General features: G+C 33.9%; 1 protein-coding gene across 4 annotated transcripts in view; it reads right to left on the reverse strand.

Moving 5' to 3' along the window:
• LOC129247036 (nuclear pore complex protein DDB_G0274915) overlaps window positions 1-13,067 on the reverse strand; it is an 85,326-nt gene that overhangs the window by 49,611 nt on the left and 22,648 nt on the right. For 3 of the 4 annotated variants that reach the window (XM_054885899.1, XM_054885902.1, XM_054885901.1), the window contains exon 1: window positions 2,065-2,257. The exons of the other annotated variant lie outside the window; for it this stretch is intronic. The gene's annotated coding sequence lies outside the window, so the exon portion shown is untranslated. Of the gene's footprint in view, window positions 1-2,064; window positions 2,258-13,067 lie in introns of those variants that run through there. 4 annotated transcript variants of the gene reach the window in all.

Here is a 13,067-nt window from a genome sequence, read left to right on the forward strand (position 1 = left end):
TGTTTGCCTTGCGGTATGAGGTCTTACGTTGTCGTGGTGAAACAAAACTGTGCGTCTATTCACTACCGACGGTCGATTTTTGTTAAGTGCCTCATTCAGATTTGATAGCTGATGGGAATAATAATCAGCAGTTATCGTCTGGTTTGGTTCCAGAAGTTCATAATAAACAATACCGGGAGAATCTTCTTGGGTTCGGTTCTGGAGTTTCATCTTTATCTAACCATTGGCGTTTGTGAACCGAATTATTGTAAAGGACCATTTTTCATCACCATAGCGATACGGTTCAAAAAACCTTCATTTTCAAGCCGTTGCAGCAGCTGAGAACACACATTCACTCTCTACTGAAAGTTGGCGACGGAAAGTCTATGCGGAACACATTTTCCCAGCCGGAACCTTTTCCAACTGAACCAGGTGCCTGTGAACTGTTCCATCCTCTGAGCTATCTTATCGACTGTCAAATTTGGCTCAGCTTTCACGAGTTCGAGCAAGGCGTCGGAGTTAAAGACTTCAGGTCGACCAGCGCGGGGCATTCTCTACGTCGCAGTTACCACTTCGGAATTTTGAAAACCACTTTTGCGCAGTCCTTACACTCACGGTATCCTCTCCGTGAACAGTGTTTATTTCTGCAGCAGCAGTTTTTGCATTTTTACCACTTTTATAAATAAAATACAAAATATGCCTCTGATACGCGTTCGAAGATTCCATTTTATTATAAAAACACGTGCTTCTATCCGCGATTAAAATCACTTGTTGAATGCACAATATATCAAAGAAAATAAAAAATAAAAGAAAGAAATATAAAAAAAAGAACAAAAGTGAAACTATGGGTAAAATACGCACGAACTTATGGACTGACCTGATATATATTTTTTACTTTAAATTTTCTTAAATTTCTCAATATTACGTACTTATGGTAATAGTTTTGAACTCAAAATTTAATTGGGTATTAGTTGCTTACGTACAAACATTTCTATTTTCTATACTTAACTCTGTTTCGTGCTTTTTAAGATATGTACCATATAATTTTCGTTTCAAATTACAATACAAAAAGTGATAATAAGTCGCGAGGTTTCCTCCAATATACGGTCTTTTAAAAATACTTCAGAACGATGCGTCGGCATACCATACGCGCATCTCTTATCGAGTACGGTGCCGTAACGGTACTTTTTGCGCTTGAATTTATTAGCTGTTATCACATTCATCGAAATGCGTTCATTTAACTATCGCACTGATTTTTTGCGCGTTGTATTAACACTTGTACATGCATTGAAAAAATTCATGTTTTTCGTAGATGAAAATACTTACATATATAGACTGAAAACACTTTATTTATAAAGTAAAACCTAGCATGTAAAACATTAGTGATTTGATTAAAAAAAGTATCAAATGGAGAGAACTGGGTTGAGAACTGTAGTTATTCTACCCGTACATATTTTATCTTATTTCTTTCTTGTAGCTGTTTTTGTTGAGTTCTTCTTCCGAGAAGACGACACAAATCAATTCACTTAGGCTGCTTCTAAAACTAGTGTAACAACAATGAGGCCTTTTACATATACTTATCAAATATTGGACATCACTCGCTTTTAATCTCACTGTCTCCTACAGCATATCTTTTGTATTTAGTTGTCACGTGTTTCATACCTAATGATGTATTATGTTTTGTCAAATGGAACCGAATTGAACAGTGTTCTAATTAAAATAAAATAGGATTACTTTAATATGTATAACGCAGGCATTTAAATGGGCATATAACATTTCATCCAGGAGTAGCCTTTAATGCACTTTGACAACAAAATAATAATATGTATTACGATCGCATACATGTATTTTCATAAATATGTATACATACATGTGTATGTGCATACTACATATGTAGATATTTGTTAGTACAAACACTTTCACGTGCTGCTTCAAAGCTCCAAAACAAAAAATAAATACAGAAGCGAATTTTTATACTAAAGCAATACTCCAACTGAAACAAACAGGTGTGACTAACAAACATAACAAACGTTTTTGTATATGATTTTGCAAATAACACATCTTTTTAATTATTCAAAAACCAACCACAATATAATTTTTACGAGCAGCGAGTGCGAAACGTTCTTATAGTGTACTGGTTTCCGCGTTTTCATTCAGTATGATATCAGAGAAAAAAACAACCAAATGGGAAACTTCAGCGCACGTCAGATGCGATAAGAAATGCTCCCTCAGCTCCAACCAACGCCATTCACAACACACTCTCACACGAATCACACGACACTCGCGTCACTACTGCTAGATGATTTCGAAATTGTTCGAAATATTCTACAACAATCCAACAGCCAACAGCCCAACCAACGACCGTTTGCTGAGAGTAGTGCTGAAGAGAACAAAAATGAGAGGGTAACTATTGCACTCGTTAGTGATGCCAATTATGCCAATAACGAAAATATTGCAGATTGGGTGATGCTGAAAAAGGTATATAACATATAAGCGTACCTACTCATCCGAAACATCAAAAATTATAAACAAAATCTGTTCCAATGTTAAACTACCGAATTTCTGTTATGAAAAAGTCTTTCAGAAGTATCTGCTGTGCGGAGTCAATTGTAATAAAAAATCAATACCAATTTAATATCACTTCGTTACTAAACCTTGTTATATCAATTAGAATCGTCATCTGCAAAGGTTCGAAAATTTGTTTTTATATAAAGTTTTTCTGTATCACATAAACTTAAACAATTTACTCCAGGTGAGCAGGTAAATCTATCGAGTCACTAATATTATATTATATGCTTCTATCATTTTTCTGTCCGGCATCATTAAAAATGAGGGACTTATAAATATTCGGATTTAAAATACAATATAATCATAGGCACAAAGCAACTGAAAATGGTAAGAGAAACTGAAAAAGAGTCTACGCACACAAGAAGAGAGCTATACATTTACTTAGGCGTATGCAGGAATTTTCGTACTTAAGCACATTTGTCTGCACATATGTATGTGTTTATAAACAACACACTTGTACATTATTCATAAATTGCTTTTTATCTATTAGTTTATTCTTTAGATTAAATGTTCAAAGACTTAATCGTAATATAAATTCTTATCGAAAAGTCGCAAAAATATTGATTGTCTATAAATCAAGTGTAGATGTAGAATTAATTCATAAGCATCCTCCTGAAATTATTTTAAATCAGCACACACTCAATAAATAAAGTCAAATGTTCTTCAATATCTGCAAGAATAAAACCTCAGTGTCATAACTTAAAATATTCTATAGATACAGCCGTTGAAAAATACTTAAGAACGAAACCCAGTTACCTCCATTTGATACTTTTTTCAATAAAATCACTTAAATGTTTTGCATATATGGTTTTATTTCATAAATTTAAAATATTTTCAGTCTATATAAGTATTTTCATCTACGAAAACATATATTTTTTTTATTTCATGTACAAAAGTTAATACCTTGCGAAAATCATTCGAAAAAAAAAATAAAAAATTCAAGCGAGATGTTCGCACCAAATATTGTATGTTATATTGGATTTAAGTCGGCACTTGAATTGTCTTCGAAAATATTGTTTGCCACACGAGAAGTGTGCTTCGGATCATTGTCTTGTTGAAATTTCCAATTCATCGATGAATTCTCTTCCGCATAAGGCATAGCTATACATATTATCTTCAATACGATGAATCGACTCGACACTGTTTCACGAAAAGCAGCCCCACACCATTACTGAGCCTCCCCGTGCTTCATGATTTGTGAGACGAATTTTCGGTCGAATTCTGGAAGTTTTGGCCGCCGAACGTGCTTCCTATCATCTGGATCAACTCTATTTATTTTCGTTCTATCGGTGAATAAAATATAACTCCACTGGTTTTCAATCCAAGATTACGATGCTGCCTCTTCCGTTCCAGGTGACCTTGAGCTCTGCTTCAGCTGTCTCAGCGGCCGTCGTATTACGTATACGAAAAGATAAAAAATTCAATTTGTTATGAATATGCTCAAAAACTAGTAAGGAAATATCTAAGTTCGGCCGAAATCGAAATTTATTTACTTGGCCTATGCTTTTAGTGAAATGTTATAATCGCAGTACTGTATAAAATGCCAGTACTAATGATACATGTATTATACGCAAATAGTTTTACAGTTACTTACTTGAAAGTGGATGGTTCCATATCCGTTTTACAAATTGTATGGCATAACTATAATATCACCTTGGTATTGACACTATTACCAGAGAATGTTAATGCAATGAGAAGGAGCAAATGTTAAATGAGCTTTTTTCGAGTTCTAATTTGAAGATTTATAATAAGGTCATTTCAAATTCAACTTTCCTGAAGAGGTCGGAATTGCAGATATTTACCACGCGAGTGACGCGAGTGGAGGGTTTCTATATTTACTTACCACGCTTGGACAGTAATTCAGATATTTTCTGCGTTTACCATACTACTGAGGACGTTCATAAGATTTTTCGGCACACTACTAAGGAAATCGAAGCGAATAAATTTGCGATTAAGAAGGCCGCGTGGTAGTTAGTTTGTGGTGCAGAAGCTAAAGTCGGCGGAATTATTCGTTTTGTTTTTTGGCACGTATATAATTCAGGTTCGAGTCCTGAAGACATTTTTTTTTTCTTACACATTTTTTTTTTTTACAATTCAAACCAGGAAAGTTTGGTAAAATTTTTGAGTTTATTTTAATTAAAATTTCTTTAAAATACTGTTTTTTTTTTTGTATTTTATAAATGGAAATTTCTTTTCGGTATAAAATAGTTCATACTGGATATGACCTGATTTTTATATAAATCAATCAAAACAGAAAATATGTACATATGTCTATAATCTATTTCATCAAATCCAAATTATATTGATGAGAAAATATCATTCTAATATCCGTCCAGAAAGCCAAACGCGCATACACAGATGCATATGCATATAATTACGCATACAAACTTTCAACTAACGCAGAATATGTACATATTAAACTGCGAATCGAATAAATGAGTGATTTAGAAAATATCATTAATAATTGTAGATTAGCGCAATCGTGAAAGACGTGTCGTATATGCAGTACGTAGTCTCATGTTTGACTCAGGTTCAAATCCTGTGCACAGTTTTTTATTCGATATTTTTATTTCATTTTTTATATTTGGTTTAATTGAAATTGATTTAAAATAGTGTATTCAGGTTTTTCTAATACCAGTTATTTAGAAATTTATTTTCTATATAACATTATTCATTTGAATTGATTTATATGTAAAACAGCCATAAAGTCAATCATATGAATATGCATTCCTATATTTAATTTCTTCAGTCAAATCTGAACTACTTACATACACATATTGATGAGAAAATATTCTAATATCCATCCAGGAAGCCTAACGCGCATACTCACATATGTGTTTAAATATATGTACAAACTACCACCATTCTAACAAACCCAGAACACAAGCTTCTGCGCACACTTGACACATGGGATATGTATACCCTATGAGCAAAAAGAACCGGGAAGGTGATGTTGACTGCTTCCTTCGATTGCCAAGGCATAGTCCACCATGAGTACCTTCCATCGGGCCAGACAGTCAATAGAGAATATTATTTATCCGTTTTGAAACCTTAGAGAGATGCTGTGTGCTGCAAACCGCCGGAAATGTGAGCAAACAATTCTCAGATTTTGCATGATGATAACGCGCCATCGCACTGATCAAAGAGAATACAAATCGGCCTGCCGGGGGTGTTTGGAGGACTGGGTTAAACGTTGGCACATGTGTGTTGCTTCAGACGGGTCATATTTTGAAGAAGATAATATAAATTTGCCTTAAATTTAACTCTGTTTTGTTTAATTTAAACATTCCCGGTATTTTCTGATCATAAGGTACATACTTGCGGCTTTGCGGACAGCAATGTGTGATTCGCTGGAAGTCGCATTAACTCTCGACTGTCGCACAGTTAGAAGACATATTTACATACATATAAGGGTGCATACATACATACGGAGCCGCGGCCACTCGACATGACAAAAATTTAAGATTTATCAAATATTGGCAAATAATTCTACGCGAAATATTCCAATATTGACTATTTTCGAACGGTCGCGAAAATTGGCATATGGGCGGCTCGTTTTATGAATGAAATTGAAATATGAGCTCTAACTTATGAATGAACTTTTTGTTTTTCTTCTAAATTGTTCAGCGCAGTCGCTGATAGAATCATGGCCGCTGCGACTGCGTCTACGAATGTATTTTATTTTTGTGGTCGCCAGGCTTAGATTTTAGCTTTGGGCGACATGCGCATGTGAGGTATGTGTTTTTGTTGTGTTCTAGAACATTTTAGAATGTGCGGTGGCAAAGCGGCCATGGCGTTGCGCTTGCTGTTGCTTTTGCGTCTATCAAAGTACATATCGTGTTTTTGTAAGAACAATATTAGGAATATCGTCTGGTAAAGACAAAAGTACACGGAAGCAAGAAGGGAGCGCTGTGCTCGCGCATATACATATGCATGAATGTATGAACGTGCATGGATGTAGTAACATATGAATACAATTATTTTGTAGGAAGTTTAGAAGGCAAGTAGGTATATATGTATGTATGTATATATGCTAGGACATAAAGTCGGTATATATACATACATAGATCAGAATTGTTTTTGCACTTGTTAGGAAGAAACTCGCTAGTGCGTATGTGTATTTGTCTTGTAAGAATGTGATGTGCTGTGACTTGTGCACATACATAAGTCAAGGTTATTTGGGCATACATGCATATGTACATATGTATGAAAGGAAGATGATGTTCTTGCGCTTGTGCATTATTGTTTTTCATATACAAATGTACATACCTACATATGTATGTAAATGCTGTCGAATACATAAACTATAAATTGACATAAAATAAGTGTTGATTTATCTTAAACCGTTTTTTTTTTTTCTTAATGCAAATACCTCCTATTGACATGTACATACATATTATGTATGTATATTGTCATATACCATCATTTATGTACATATAGAGTATACGTTCATTTATGAATGTATGTAATGAAAAACTTCATGAATTACTTTCAGAACTTTATTAAAATTAATTCGCGTCGCGCGCATGCACAAAACCTTGGTTCACAACGCAGGCGCAGAAATAAACGCACTGCGTATTTATCCTCCCCATGTCACTCGGCATCAATTCTCGGCGCCAATTTTTTTTTTTTTTTTTTAATTTTTTTTTTTAATGTAATCGTAAAAAATTTTTAATAAATTTTATGTATCCGCTTATCATTTCAAAAAATACGAAAATAGTAAAAATTTAATTAGTTTAATGTATTTATCCTCCCCACGTGACTCGGCATCAATTCTCGGCGCCAATTTTTTTTTTTTTAATTTTTTTTTTAATGTAATCGTAAAAAATTTTTAATAAATTTTATGTATCCGCTTATCATTTCAAAAAATACGAAAATAGTAAAAATTTAATTAGTTTAATGTATTTATCCTCCCCACGTGACTCGGCATCAATTCTCGGCGCCAATTTTTTTTTTTTTTTTAATTTTTTTTTTTAATGTAATCGTAAAAAATTTTTAATAAATTTTATGTATCCGCTTATCATTTCAAAAGTAACAAAATGGTAAAAAAATAAGCAGTCGAAGAAATAAATGCACCGCCTATTTTTCCTCGCCACATGTTAGACTCGATTTCAATTCCCAGTGCAAACCTTTTTTTATAAATTTTTTTTTTTTAAATTCGTTTTTTTTTATGTAATTAAAAAAAATTATGTAATAAATTTTACGTATTCGCTTATTATTTCAAAAAATACGAAAATAGTAAAAATTTAATTAGTTTAATGTATTTATCCTCCCCACGTGACTCGGCATCAATTCTCGGTGCAAATTTTTTTTTTTCGTTTTTAAATTTTTTTTTTTTAATGTAATCGTAAAAAAATTTTTAATAAATTTTATATATCCGCTTATCATTTCAAAAATAACAAAATGGTCAAAAAATAAGCAGTCGAAGAAATAAACGCACCGCCTATTTTTCCTCGCCACATGTTAGACTCGAGTTCAATTCCCGGTGCAAACTTTTTTTTATAAATTTTATTTTTTAAAATCGTTTTTTTTTTTTTTAATGTAATTGAAAAAAAAAAATTATGTAATAAATTTTACGTATTCGCTTATTATTTAAAAAATACGAAAATAGTACAAATTTAATTGGTTTAATGTCGAGGTGAGAAATGTGTTGTATGTTGAGGTGAAAGATGTGTGGTGTTTCTAATTTTTGTGTGGGCAAAAGTCAGTGAGGTGTCTATAAACTCGGTGTGCTAAATGACCTTATTACAAATCTTTCAGATCTCAATTGTACTAAAAAAAGCTTACAGTAACATTTGCACCTTCTCATTGCATTAACATTCTCTGGTAGTATGGTAAACGCAGAAAATATCTGAATTCTTGGCCTAGCGTGGTAAGTAAATATAGAAACCCTCCACTTGCGTGGTAAATATCTGCAATTCCGACCTCTTCAGGAAAGTTGAATTTGAAATGACCTTATTATGAATCTATAAATTAGAACTCGAAAAAAGCTCTTTTAACATTTGCTCCTTCTCATTGCATTAACATTCTCTGCTATTACTTGTTTCTGATATCGGAACGAAGTATCGAGTAATGAATAAATATTGAAATTTATTGGGAAAACAATTTGAATTATAAAAATTTACATTTTTACATTTAGCATAGGGTATAAAATAAGATACGGGCGGCCGCTGTAGCCGAATGGGTTAGTGCGTGATTACCATTCGGAATTCACAGAGAGAACGCTGGTTCGAATCTCTGTGAAACCAAAATTAATAAAAACATTTTTCTAATGGCGGTCACCCCTCGGCAGACAATGGCAAACCTCCGAGAGTATTTCTGCCATGAAAAAGCTCCTCATAAAAATATCTGCCGTTCGGAGTCGGCATATATAATTGGCGCGTACACCCTTTTTGTGTGTTTGGCCGAGCTCCTCCTTCTATTTGTGGTGTGCGTCTTGATGTTGTTCCACAAATGGGGGGACCTATAGTTTCAAGCCGACTCCGAACGGTAGATATTTTTATATATATATATAAGACTAGCAAACCCGGTCCCCTTCGCTGGGCACACTAAAATAGAATAGATATGGTTTAGAACAGAAAATATATGGTTTTCATATTATTTATTTCTTTATTTTTTATTCAAGCGCTTTGGCATAAACAATATTTTTTGTTTTTCTATTTGTTTTTGAGTAAATATAAAAATAAATTGATAATCAGGAAAAAAGAAGATTGTTTTTAAATTTCAAATCAACGCATATGAATAAACAATCGTCTTTTTTCCTGATCATCCATGAATTTTTCGTTTCAATTTATATGTTTTATTAAGCATTGGAGCTTTTTTAACCATTATCCATTTATATTTTTCAAAAAAAAAAAAACGAAAAAAATTGTTTTTTCCACGAACACATAATTTCATTTGAACATTCGGATTTCACATTAAATTCTCAAATTTCGTAAGAAATTATTCACTGTTCCAAAATCCACTCCAAAAAAATTCACAAACAATTTTTAAATGTTGCACTTACGTTTTTTCCTTATGGCATCCAAATCAGAAAGAAATATTGACACATTGTAACTCACACTGTCAATTTGACAGTTCAGTTCCACCCCAAGCGTTAAAAAAGTAAGCGACATTATGGCTGGCACAAAAGAACGGTGTACCCGTTGCCACTGCTCCGAATTACAACCAAACTTTACGAAACCCATTTTCAATACTTACTTAACAATGTGCATAAGTTTGGTTTAATTCGGTGCAAAGACACGGCGGGTCCACGTTTTGGCGTATATTTCGAGACCCTAGTCATCAATAGGTATGAAAATTACCCCGTATTAAAGCACTTATCAACAGCTTTCATTTGATACCCATATTGTACATACACAACCAAAGGTTACCCGGGTCTACGTTTTGACCTATATATCGAGACCCCAGTCACGTAGCGGCATGAAAAATACTCTGTACTAAGGCATTCACCAACAGCTTCAATTTGATATCCATATTGTACAAACACATTCTAGGCTCCACGTTTTGGTCTCTATCTCGAGACCCTAGTCACGGAGCGGCATGAAAAATACTCTGAACTAAAGCATTCACCAACAGCTTCCATTTGATACCCATATTGTACATACACGTCCGAAGGTTACCCGGGTCCACGTTTTGACCTATATCTCGAGACCCTATCTACCAATAGGTATTCAAACTATACGGAAATCATCTTCAATACCTACTTAACAATGTGTGTAAGTTTGGTTTAATTCGGTTCAAAGACACGGCGGGTCCACGTTTTAGCATATATTTCGAGACCCTATCCACCAATAGGTATCCAAACTATACGGAAACCATCTTCAATACCTTCTTAACAATGTGTGTAAGTTTGGTTTAATTCGGTGCAGACACGGCCGGTTAGCGAACACACACAAAAAGTTGACTTTATTTTATATATAAGATTTTTTTCAGTTTGTGTCCGAAAAATCCAAATATCTTACGGAACCCTATTTTTTTCCAAAATAAAATGTAATCCATGTTACTCGTGGATAATGTAGTTTTCGAATGGTGAAAGAATTTTTAAAATCAGTCCAGTAGTTTTTGAGCCTATTCGTTACAAACAAACAAACAAACAAACAAAGTTTTCCTCTTTATAATATTAGTATAGATATTAAGCAAAAAATCGTCTCTCCAATTGAACTAAAAAAAAGCAAATTTCTCTATTTTTTCCTGATAGTTTCTCGATTTCTCTCTCTCACAAGGGGCAGAATACTACACCCCTTTATTACATATTTTACACGATGCAAGTTTATTAGAGCCACGTTTTTCAAAGTTTTTTTGCTAGCGGATGATATTGGAGGTACAAGAAAAGTAAACACGAAAATTAACGCCAAATTGGAATTTGCATGACTTACTCTGACATGAGGAAATGAAGTTATAATGAATGATAGTTATAAGGCTGTCATATAGCAAATAATGCAAAAAAATATCGAAATCAAGTACCAAACTCGAAAGCATTTACTCTAAATACTTGCGCGTGCAGGTATTGAGAAATCACTAACAACCCCGACAAACGACCATGAACAGGGCCCAACGACAATGGCGAAATGGAAATCATGGTTTCCATATATAAATCTCCTCCATGAGCTCGGATAAAAGTCAAAATAATACGGTATAGACTTGCTTAAAAGTATTAATTTCTGCTCTTTAATTTCAGTAAAAATTTTTAAATGCGGTCAAAAATATGCTCGAAGCACTAGCGTCAGCTATTTTCGCTTTCACTCTCACTGCGTATTTGCGAATTTGCTGTTCGCCCGATTTGTTTTCATATTTAGCAATAGTATTTTAATGCACATAACAGTGAAAGCTAAAGCCCAGAAGCAATTCAGCCAAATAACTGACAAATAAATTCAAAAAAATATATTTCATGTTGAATAGTGTTATTTTTATCAACTCCAATATTTGCTTAAGAGTACACCTTATCGCCTCACAATTGGACCGCGCAATAGAATAGCGTAGGCAAGAGCGCTGGAGAGGGGATACGCAACTGGTGTCAAGAATTGTAAACATTGTGGCCTAAATTGTGCTGATTGTAGGCACGTTAACAGTCAACACAATAATATACATATGTACATATTATCAACAAAAATAAAAATGACAAAATACGCATGCCGATCAGAAAATTGAAACATCACCATTCACTAAGAATCTGAGCACAGCTATCTACATGTGTGTATGTATGTGCATGCATAAAAAAGAGTGTCAAGTTAGGCTATGTATGTATATGCGAATACTAGAAGCCGGAGCTGCCACTCAAAAAATATTTGTTCTGATAAACTTCTATATTACCATAATAGATCAAAACCTAACGAAAAAATACAACCAATGCATAAAAACTCACAGATTATTAAATTTGTTTAAGAGTGCATTAATACATAAAATTCAAGTATGTATGTGAATGTGTATTTGGTGTTGCATCCTATCTTAGATGCTTGGCCGATCTCCTCCTCCTATTTGTGGTGCAAGTCTCGATGTTTTTAAACAAATTCAAGAAAACATAATAAATATCTTTTTATTCAAAAATATGTAAGAGAAGTGAGTATTTGCTTTGCAATACTGCTAAAAGCAAGAATAATTATACGGACGGGCATGTGCCAGAAGGGTATATTTCAATAATTCGTGAATGGGTTGAAAAAAGCCACTTACAAACAAATAATATATAATCAGAGGAATGATTAAATTTAGCTCGCTTCAATAAAATTTATATATACATACATATGTAATGTATATATATTTATCTACATACATGCTTATTAGCTCATTTATTTAATTGGCACTCGTAGTCTAATAAACTTACGAATTTTGGTAGCAATAGCTCAAAAGCGGCAACACTGTCAACAGCTATACAAGTACAAACATATACAAATAAACGAGTGGAGCGCCTACATACGGGGAGGTACTCTTAAATTCATTTACATTGACATTAAAATGCACTTCGATTCTTCCATCGGCGCTGCTCTCTGTTCTTTGTTTGGTTTAGTTGCGGGTGCTGATGATTATACTTCGTTTTTGTATCTCTTCTGCCTCTACTCGATTCCCTCCCGTAGCGGGTACTGTGAAGTTAACAAAAGTGACATGTTCAGCCTCAATGCCCCCGACAACCATTGCCTCAGGCAGTAGCAACACCAACAGTAACAGCGAAATAAGCAAAAGCAATAAAGCAACAAACTTGGCATGCATGCGAAACACTTTGTGGTTGAGTGTGAAGAGGACTGAGCCTTAGGCGGGTTGGGTCGAGGAAGGGACTGGAGTTCAGCGGGCTGACACTGTTATACTCGATCGTAGACCGTATTAGCATTAAGTGCATGTGCGCGTTATATGCCTGCAATCACAATTACAAGCACATACATATCTATAGTATACCTATACACAAGAAACACCTACCATGCACAGAAAATATATACCAACAACAACAGTAATTATAATAACAACCATAGGTTTATGTATGTATGTAAGTAACAGCACGTTTTATATCATGGCAAAAGATTGTACGAATG

Source organism: Anastrepha obliqua, chromosome 5 (assembly GCF_027943255.1).
Source record: "Anastrepha obliqua isolate idAnaObli1 chromosome 5, idAnaObli1_1.0, whole genome shotgun sequence".
In the NCBI taxonomy this organism is placed as follows: Eukaryota; Metazoa; Arthropoda; class Insecta; order Diptera; family Tephritidae; genus Anastrepha; species Anastrepha obliqua.